The sequence below is a fragment of the Myotis davidii genome, unplaced genomic scaffold, assembly GCF_000327345.1.
Source record: "Myotis davidii unplaced genomic scaffold, ASM32734v1 scaffold59, whole genome shotgun sequence".
Classification (NCBI taxonomy): Eukaryota; Metazoa; Chordata; class Mammalia; order Chiroptera; family Vespertilionidae; genus Myotis; species Myotis davidii.
This window is the reverse complement of record NW_006293001.1, coordinates 1,694,328-1,702,823: the sequence shown is the minus strand read 5'-3', so window position 1 is coordinate 1,702,823 and position 8,496 is coordinate 1,694,328. Positions and strand designations below refer to the sequence as shown.

Sequence of the window (8,496 nt, the reverse complement as noted above, 5' to 3'; positions counted from 1 at the left end):
GGGCGGCGGGGGACGGGAGGGGGCGCGACGGGACGTTTACCTCCCGTCTCCGGCCCTGAGCGCCCGCCCCTCGCCTTGATCTTTGTGCGGTGTGGCACTTCACCTGGTTACTGATTTCCACTTTTACGCTGGTGTTTTGGGTAGGAAAGTGGCCAAAGTCCACACAGCGTTCTATGATGTCCCTTTTAATCTTCCCTGTAGCTTTTGCTTAGGAGGGACAATGGGCAGATTTCAGGGCAGAGAAAGAAGTGACTTTGTATTTAGTTTAGAAAAATACTACCTGTGTGTTTACCACAGATCGATTTCCTATGATGCTTTCTCAAAAGTGGCCTTGGCACATTCTTAGGTAACACAACTGATGATGTGTAGCCCTGCACACTGCTACTGGCTTTCTAGGGACCCTGGGTATTTGCTTAATAACCTTACCTTAATTTTACAATAATTGGATGCCCCCTGAACTTATTATATATATATTCCGTGAGGAGTGAGATTTCACTGCTTTGGAAGCTTCTCCCACAGTTTGGGAAGGTGGAAGTTGGATGCACCAGCCTTCTACAGCAATTAGCATCTCCTGTCAGGACTCCAGGAGCCCTCTAGATCACAAAAGAATCAAATGTGGGTGCAGTGGCTGAACTTTCTTTGGGAGCTTGTAATCATGACCTGCTTGCTGCAGAGGGCATTTCTGGCCTGGTGCAAAGAATCCCTGATTCAACCTCGATAAGCTTTTCTTTCTTACAGTGCGGGTGGTCCATGTTGTGCACTTACAACAGTATTTGTCCAAAAGGACACTTGTCAGCATAGAGACCCGACATTTCCTAGCCCTCAAGGGCCTCCTTCTCACTCCCCCCAATTCTTATATTACTTTGGGTCACCAGAAAGCAGCGAGATGGTAGCAGTAAGGATATCCATTATTCATTTCTGTGTGGTCCCCATAAATTTGTTTTCAGGGGCCGGAGGGAGATGCATGTTTTTTTTGTGAGCTACATTGTAAAGATAAGTTGCTCAAAGAAATGTTGAGGTGTAATCAATGCACTACCTTTTAGATAGCATATATGTTTAATGCACTTGTTTAAATTATGCAGCATTGGGTGGCTAAAGGACAGCCCAGTCAACACTTAACTATATGAATAATAAATACATACACTCAGGTAAAGAAAAAAGGCCTCGTTTCTACAGGCACATTCACCTTAGTAATTTTTATGTACCATTAGTAAGTTAGAAACCAAGTGCATAGCATTTAATATAGCTAATGCAATACCATTTGGCTCTTTTTGCCCCGTAAATAATTGAAGAGAGAGACAAACGGCAAGAGCCTGCTCTGGTAATTAGGGTCGGATCCCAGAAAGCTTTAGGGCCCATTTTCTGAAAGTGTGCTTCCTGCATAAAGCATTTAATATTGATTTGTGTTACAGTAAATGACATTCTCAAAACATATCTTGCGGTTGCTACTATGAAATCTGAAATCCTATTACTCTGAGTCTCTTTGTTTCCGGGGAAGGACATATATACTCACTTGACCTATATAACATGGTATTAAAATTTGATAATTAAATATAAATTCCCTATTGTAAAGTATCTTGGTTATCTCAGAAAAGGGCATCTCCTAAAATGTAAAGTGACTAGTTGCAGATTTTAGATAATCACATTTCGGGGCACATAGTCCTCTTTTTTCTCCCTTACATATCTGCTGGTAACATGGTAGTATAAGTCATTTAAAAAAAAAAAGAGAGAGATTTCTTTTGATTTTTAGTTTTAAAACAAGTGTTGCCTAATCTACCTAAAGCGTTAATAAACTCACTTGGAATCTGTTGTCGACAGTGATGATCCTTGCCTGTGTGTGCGTTTTAACCTTCCTGAAATATGGGATAGAAAACATCACTGTTTAAAGTACAGTGATAGGTTTACCAGTCAGGGTTGTTTTGACACTTCTGTTTGGAAGTTATATCAAAAACTGAGGAAGGGCACGGTCATTTACACAGTGGAATTTGACAAAAACATTGATCCAGAGGTGGATGTGATTGTTTCAAACTGAGGAAGAATAAACTGATGGGATTCCTTTTCATCCGAAGAAATAGATACCAATTAACATGGCCCTTGAAAAAAGAGTTTTGTTACCATCCTTTTAAAAGTTCACATATGTCAAGTTATGTTTCTTGTGTTAATCATTCAATCAGAGTCTATTTTGGAAAATTTATTTAATAATTTTTCCCCGTAAGAAAACCTATTGGTTACTTATACATTTTATTAGCAACAAGCAAAAAAAATCTATGGAGCTGTATGACAGTGTGTGACCATATTGGTATACTTTGCTCTTTGACAGAAAGAGGAGCTCATTAGAAAATAATACAGCTGCATTAAACATAGAGTACATATGAGGAGGCTTTGGAAGGGCAGGATATGGGTGGAAATGAGATTGTGAAGTTTTCATAATACCTTAGGGTAGAGCAACACAGATTTCAAACAACCTGATTTTACATGCTTGTTGTGATTTTTGCCTCTCTTTCAGGATGGTCTTCTCACAGCAGGTGCTCTTTGTCACCTGACACACTCATTCTAAGATGTAGTTTGATATACCTCCTTATATAAGCACATCTTGTTCTAAAGGATTTTCTGATTCTATTACATGACGTATGCTAGGTTATGAAAAATTAAATTTGGTATCCACTTCGAAGCTACCCAGGTAATTCAATGTATTTTTCTAAAGATGTGTATTACACATTTTTATACAATGGATGTATTAATTTCACTTACTGTAAAAGCAACCCTTCAATCACAGTCTGCTTATTTCAAATATATTACAACTTACCTTATTGCCATGCATGCATGCAAATATTTATGGGGATTGATGCACTTATTCTGTCTTTTGAAGAAAGGGAAGTACAAAATGTTATTTATTTGATTAGCTACTTTTTGTGCCAGCTAAAAGCAATTTGACAAATTTTGTGATCTTTATTTATAGTTATCAAAATGTTTCTATACTATATATCATAATGAAAGCTTGGTTTTTAAGTTTTATGTATACAACAGTATTGCTTTTCTATGCTAAAGAAATGTTTGTTTCTAAAACAAAAGTTTGTTTTAGAGCCATTTGGTGTAAGTGTATGGTAAAGAACATACCTGAACTGAGATTTACAATCTGGAAAATAATAAGTAATACAATTTGGGATTCTATTAATGAAGGCTACTAGAACAAAACAGTTTTTCTGAGTGGAATTTCTGAGTGAATTAACATTTTGCTGAATTCCTTAACTTCTATGTGGTTATAGCCAAATGAATATTGTATCAATTTGTTTCTCCAGGAATTTGGGGTCATAATTTGATACATAGAACTACTGGGCATTTTAAGGTGGGTTGGAGGTAGAGAAGTAGGATCTTAAAACTTGGAGGGCTTTGTGTCTTAGGAAGTAACCACATTTCTGAGGCGAATAAAGTTTGCTTAAATGTATCAATACAGTAATGTCATATTTTACCCAATGAATACACCTTATCTCCTTAGGTGAACGGGGCATTGTGGCTATCTGGAAGTGGTATTGGAAGAATTAAGGTCATGGAAATGTTAAAATGAAGATGCATTATAATGCAGTATTATAGCACCCTTCCCCTTGGATAGCTATTGCTTTTGAATTTCCCATAATGTATATAATTTCTTTATATTTTGGGAGCCAAATTGTAAGCTACTAGAAGGGAACAGGAAAAGATAAATGAAGAGAAGTAGGAAAGTATTCAATCACGTAGTACCAGTATAACTAAATATACCTTACATATTTGGCAATCTTGGCTTTGAATTTAAACTCAGATATGGGCAATTTCCATGTATTACACTTTGAAGAAAAAAATTAAAATTTTACTGGTTTATTGCTCAGATTTGTATTTTGCTTACTGATTTATTGGAACTGTAAAATTACCCCAGCATACTTAATGAGTACAGAAATTTTAAGGTATGGGTCTTTTAACTAAAGACAAAGGGATTTTTTTTTCTTTTCCTTTGACTCAGGAGGGAGTTGCCAGGAAAGAAAATTTTTTTCCCCTCTCTATATCTGCTTAACGACTAAAAATCTTGTGAGGAATATCTAGAATGAAAGGATAAGGGCTTAGTAAAAATGACATGGACACTTAAATATCGTTCATTTTTTTTAAAGATGAGAAATTTCTGGTCTAGTTTGTTTGATATTGGATGCTCAGTTCACAAAAGTTTATTTTTCCCAAGCATGGTCTTGCAATTCCTTTGTTAGTCTCTCTTCAAAAGGTACCTACACCTCTGTAGTTGCTTGCTTCATTCACAGAACAGTAGGTGCTAAATAAATGCTTGTTAGTAACTGTTATTATTCAGAATAAGTACCTGCAAAATTTTTCTAGACTAGCAAAATAATCATAGTCCAAAATCTACAAGTATAATAAATCCATCCTAATTTTTTAATGAAATCTCAATATGGTTAGATTTGTGTTTTATTTTGTTCCTATAATAAAACTTCCAAATGTTTTATGAATCGAGTAAGATCCCTAAAATGAATCACATAGCAATTGGTCAATGCTTCATTTATGGAATCAAAAGTGCCTTTTTATTCAATCTTTATTAAAAAGTAAGGTGTCAGAGAAAAATCTCATAGTGTTATATTGAGTGTGGGAAATGTTACATATGACGAATTGGTGACAGCCTATCTTTGCCTTCTCTCACTGACCCCAACCAACACAATCCAAACTTTTTCCTGCTTAATTTTCAAGAAAAGCCCCCTTTTTCCAGGATATTTCAGACTTGGTCAAAACAAAACAAACATTTATTCATTTAATGGATAATAACGAAACTATAAACTATCCTTGAGGTGTTCAGAATTATAGTTATCTCTCAGTCACTGAGTTGCATAACCCTAAACGTGACATTCAGGCTTCTAGCTTTTTAAGATAGGACTAGTGGGAACATGTCAAGGTGCTCTTTTATTCAGTGTAACATAGCCTATTTTAAAGAAAACGTAGTGTGATATTCCATTGGTTTAAATGCAGGGTCATAGTATTTGGTATAAAATCAAACCATATAGCCCGGGCCAGTATCTTTCAGTGGTTAGAGAGTCCTCCCTCAGACCACAAGGTCAAGGGCATGTACCTGGGTTGCAGGTTCTATCCCCGCCCTGGTAGGGCCCTGGCGAGAGGCAACCAGTCGATATGTCTCTCACACATTGTCTCTCACACATCTATGTTTCTCTCTCATGACCCTGTCCATTCCATTCCCTCTAAAAATCACTGGGAAGAATATCCTCAGGTGAGGATTAACAAAAAAAGAAAAACATAAAAAATTAAAAAAAAAAATCAATCCACATAGTATTCAAGATTGAACTTCGGGCTTGGGGATTTCATGGAATAAATTTAAATGTTCTGGCTTCTGCTGTTCATTTTAGTGAATAAATAATAAACCTGGTGGCACTTGGCTGTGCCTCCTAAGAGGCAGCACTTGGATGATAACAGATGTTTACCACTAGTTTGGTCAGATGATGCACAGCAAAATGTCTTAGAAGCCATGTGTGAACACACGCAAATTTGAGCGCATACACAAATTCGATAACAAAACTAAACATTTGTTTGTTTGTTTTTTTTAAATATATTTTATTGATTTTTTACAGAGAGGAAAGGAGAGAGACAGAGAGTCAGAAACATCGATGAGAGAGAAACATCGATCAGCTGCCTCCTGCACATCCCCCACTGGGGAAGTGCGCGCAACCCAGGCACATGCCCTTGACTGGAATCGAACCTGGGACCTTTCAGTCCGCAGGCCGACGCTCTATCCACTGAGCCAAACCGGTTTCGGCAAAACTAAACATTTCTTAATCAGGTCGACATGCGGAGAAAAGTGTAAAGGAGATGATGACAGCTAAGCCAAGAACAAACTGAACATGTCTCCCATAACCAAATTCCTTATTTTTGCTTGGTGCATCTAGTCTCCTTAACATAATTATATGAATATTTTAATTTTCCAGGCAAGCACTGGAAAATAAGTGTGTCACAGATGATGAAAAAAAGAGACAAAAAGGAGAGGGTGAAGATAAACATCCTAGACCTCCTAGGGGAGAAAATGTATAAAAGTGAACATTGTCCTTCTCCATACATTATTTTTTGGCTAATTCTTAAATGAATGCATTTGTCATTTTAGAGGATGGAGAACAGTCTTCTGGATGATGAATATGAAACCCAGATTCTAAAAGAGAGTTTAGATGCTAATATGAAAAGCTAACTTGCTTATATATCTGGTACTGTAAGCACAAAATTCGATGTCCGGTGGATGCTTTCCTACATTGGCTGTAACATTTGTATTCTGGAATTAGGTTAAGTTGTAAGCTGATAGCTTGTTGGAAAATGGCTGAGGTTCACGGAGAGCTAAAATACTAATCGATCATATTTCCTGAGTGACCCCAGAGCACAATTCTCTGCACTTGCCGTTGGGAAAGGGGAGGGAGCATAGTATCTGTCCCCTGCTCTCCAGCATCTCACCATCTGCCAGGGAAGACAGAATAGGCACAGTCAGAAATAAGCAAAGAATATTTACAAAATAGTTCATCCAAGGGTCTTAGTGACAGAGAAGACACTGAGATTCATATGTGGGATTAAAAATAGTGGCATGCATTCTGTGAGAAAAAAGTAAAGTGCTAATTAAAGCTACAGTAAACCTGTGACTTTTAGAAAAAGGATGTGCTTTAGATTAACGAGTGAAAAATTTTTGAATTGATAATCAGCATTGTTTTGTATTTATTCTGCTTCATAATCCTCTTTATGAGTATTTAGAATTTTAAAGAATAGCATTTTTAGTACTTTATGTTAACTTCCTCCCTTTAGATTTTCATACTTAATTGCCTTATTTTACGTTATTATTTTTCCATTTTTAAAATTTAATATATCTTTATTGATTTTAGAGAGGGAGAGATAGAAACATCAATGATGGGAGGGAATTATTGATTGGCTGCCTCCTGCACGCCCCTACTGGGGATGGAGCCTGCGACCTGGGCACGTACCCCTGACCGGAATAGAATAGGGGACCCTTCAGTCCACAGGCCGATGCTCTATCCACTGAGCAAAACTAGCCAGGGCTATTTTTCCAGTCTTATGCTTATAAATACGCATAGGCCAACTTATTAGGGTTGTGATGGTCTGAGAATGTAATCTTAAATGATGACATAATGGTTATCCAGAAATGTTACTTTTGTTTTTTTAAAACCATTTTGAAATGTTTTTTTTTTTTCTTCTTAATTTGTTAGACTTGTTCATGGCAAAGGGGAAAAAGTTGAGTTTTTGTTATGTTGTACACATTGGAAATGTGTCTAATGTGAGCTGGGGTTTCATTAGAAAATAACAGATTTTTTATTATTCCTCGTGTTGCGTGGACATGATAGGAGCTATTCATTCTCTTTATTTGGTCATCGTCTAGCTTTAATTGTTTTAAACTGAGCGGCTGTTCCCCGCTGCAAGTGGAACGCAGTCCTACAGGAGTCATCTGGCCTCTGTCTGGCCTCAGTGTGCGACATGGAACCCGTCCCTCTGGCTGCTCATTGAACGCATGCTATTGGGCTGCCGGGTCCCAGGTGAAGAGTGGGTTCAGGGAAAGGTTTTGTGTAACAAAATTAGATCATTTCGGAGGTCTCAAGAATATGTTTTACTGCTCTTGAAGGAAAAATGCATCATACTCCATCTCTGCAAGTGTGTGGGCCCATTTTACATGATACCAGTTTAGTTTACTTAATAAATTAAAAATGTAACCATTAGAATGGGAGATTTGGATATATCATGGAATATTATGCTCTTCACTTGAGAGTCTTAGGGAAAACCAAAGTTGCCATAATGAATTTTAGATTAAGTTTACATTTATCTTTAACTCTTCAAATGACACTATACTATGTTCCCTGTTGAACACATTTTATTTTTTATTTTTATATTTACATTAATCTTCACTCGATATTTTTCATTGATCTTTTAGAGAGAGTGGAAGAGAGAGGGAAGGACAGAGAGAAATATCAATATGGGAGAAACACATCGATTGGTTGCCTCCTGCATGTGCTCTGATCAGGACCCAGACCAGGGAGGAGCCTGCAACCCAGGTGCGGGCCCTTGATTGGAATTCGATCCCGAGACCCTTTGGTCCACAGGCGGAAGCTCTATCCACTGAGCCAAACCAGCCAGGGCTAAACATGGTGATTTTGAGAACTGCGATTGGAAGTCTGTTTCTACTACTGGAGAATCTCTAACCCCTTTTTTACCTGTATAAAACAAGGACATATTTTCATAGTTTATAAAATAAAGGCTCAATAAAATATTTGTTTATAAGAAAACGTAAATCTTCCTAGAAACTTGTAATACCTTTGTCTTCTCAATAGCAATTTGGACTTATCACCAACAGTCTTTTGACTAATGCAAACATTTATAAAAAGAAAAAATTGCCAGTTTTTATTTTCAGGTCATTAACTGAAATACTCCCAAGAGCCTCTCTGCCCCTCCCCTACACACCCCCCCCAACAATAG

The 8,496-nt window shown here is 37.3% G+C and overlaps 1 protein-coding gene across 1 annotated transcript in view; it reads left to right on the top strand.

The window, feature by feature from the left end:
- RBMS1 (RNA binding motif, single stranded interacting protein 1) overlaps positions 1 to 8,496 on the top strand; it is a 227,848-nt gene that overhangs the window by 698 nt on the left and 218,654 nt on the right. The gene's annotated exons all lie outside the window — the stretch shown is intronic.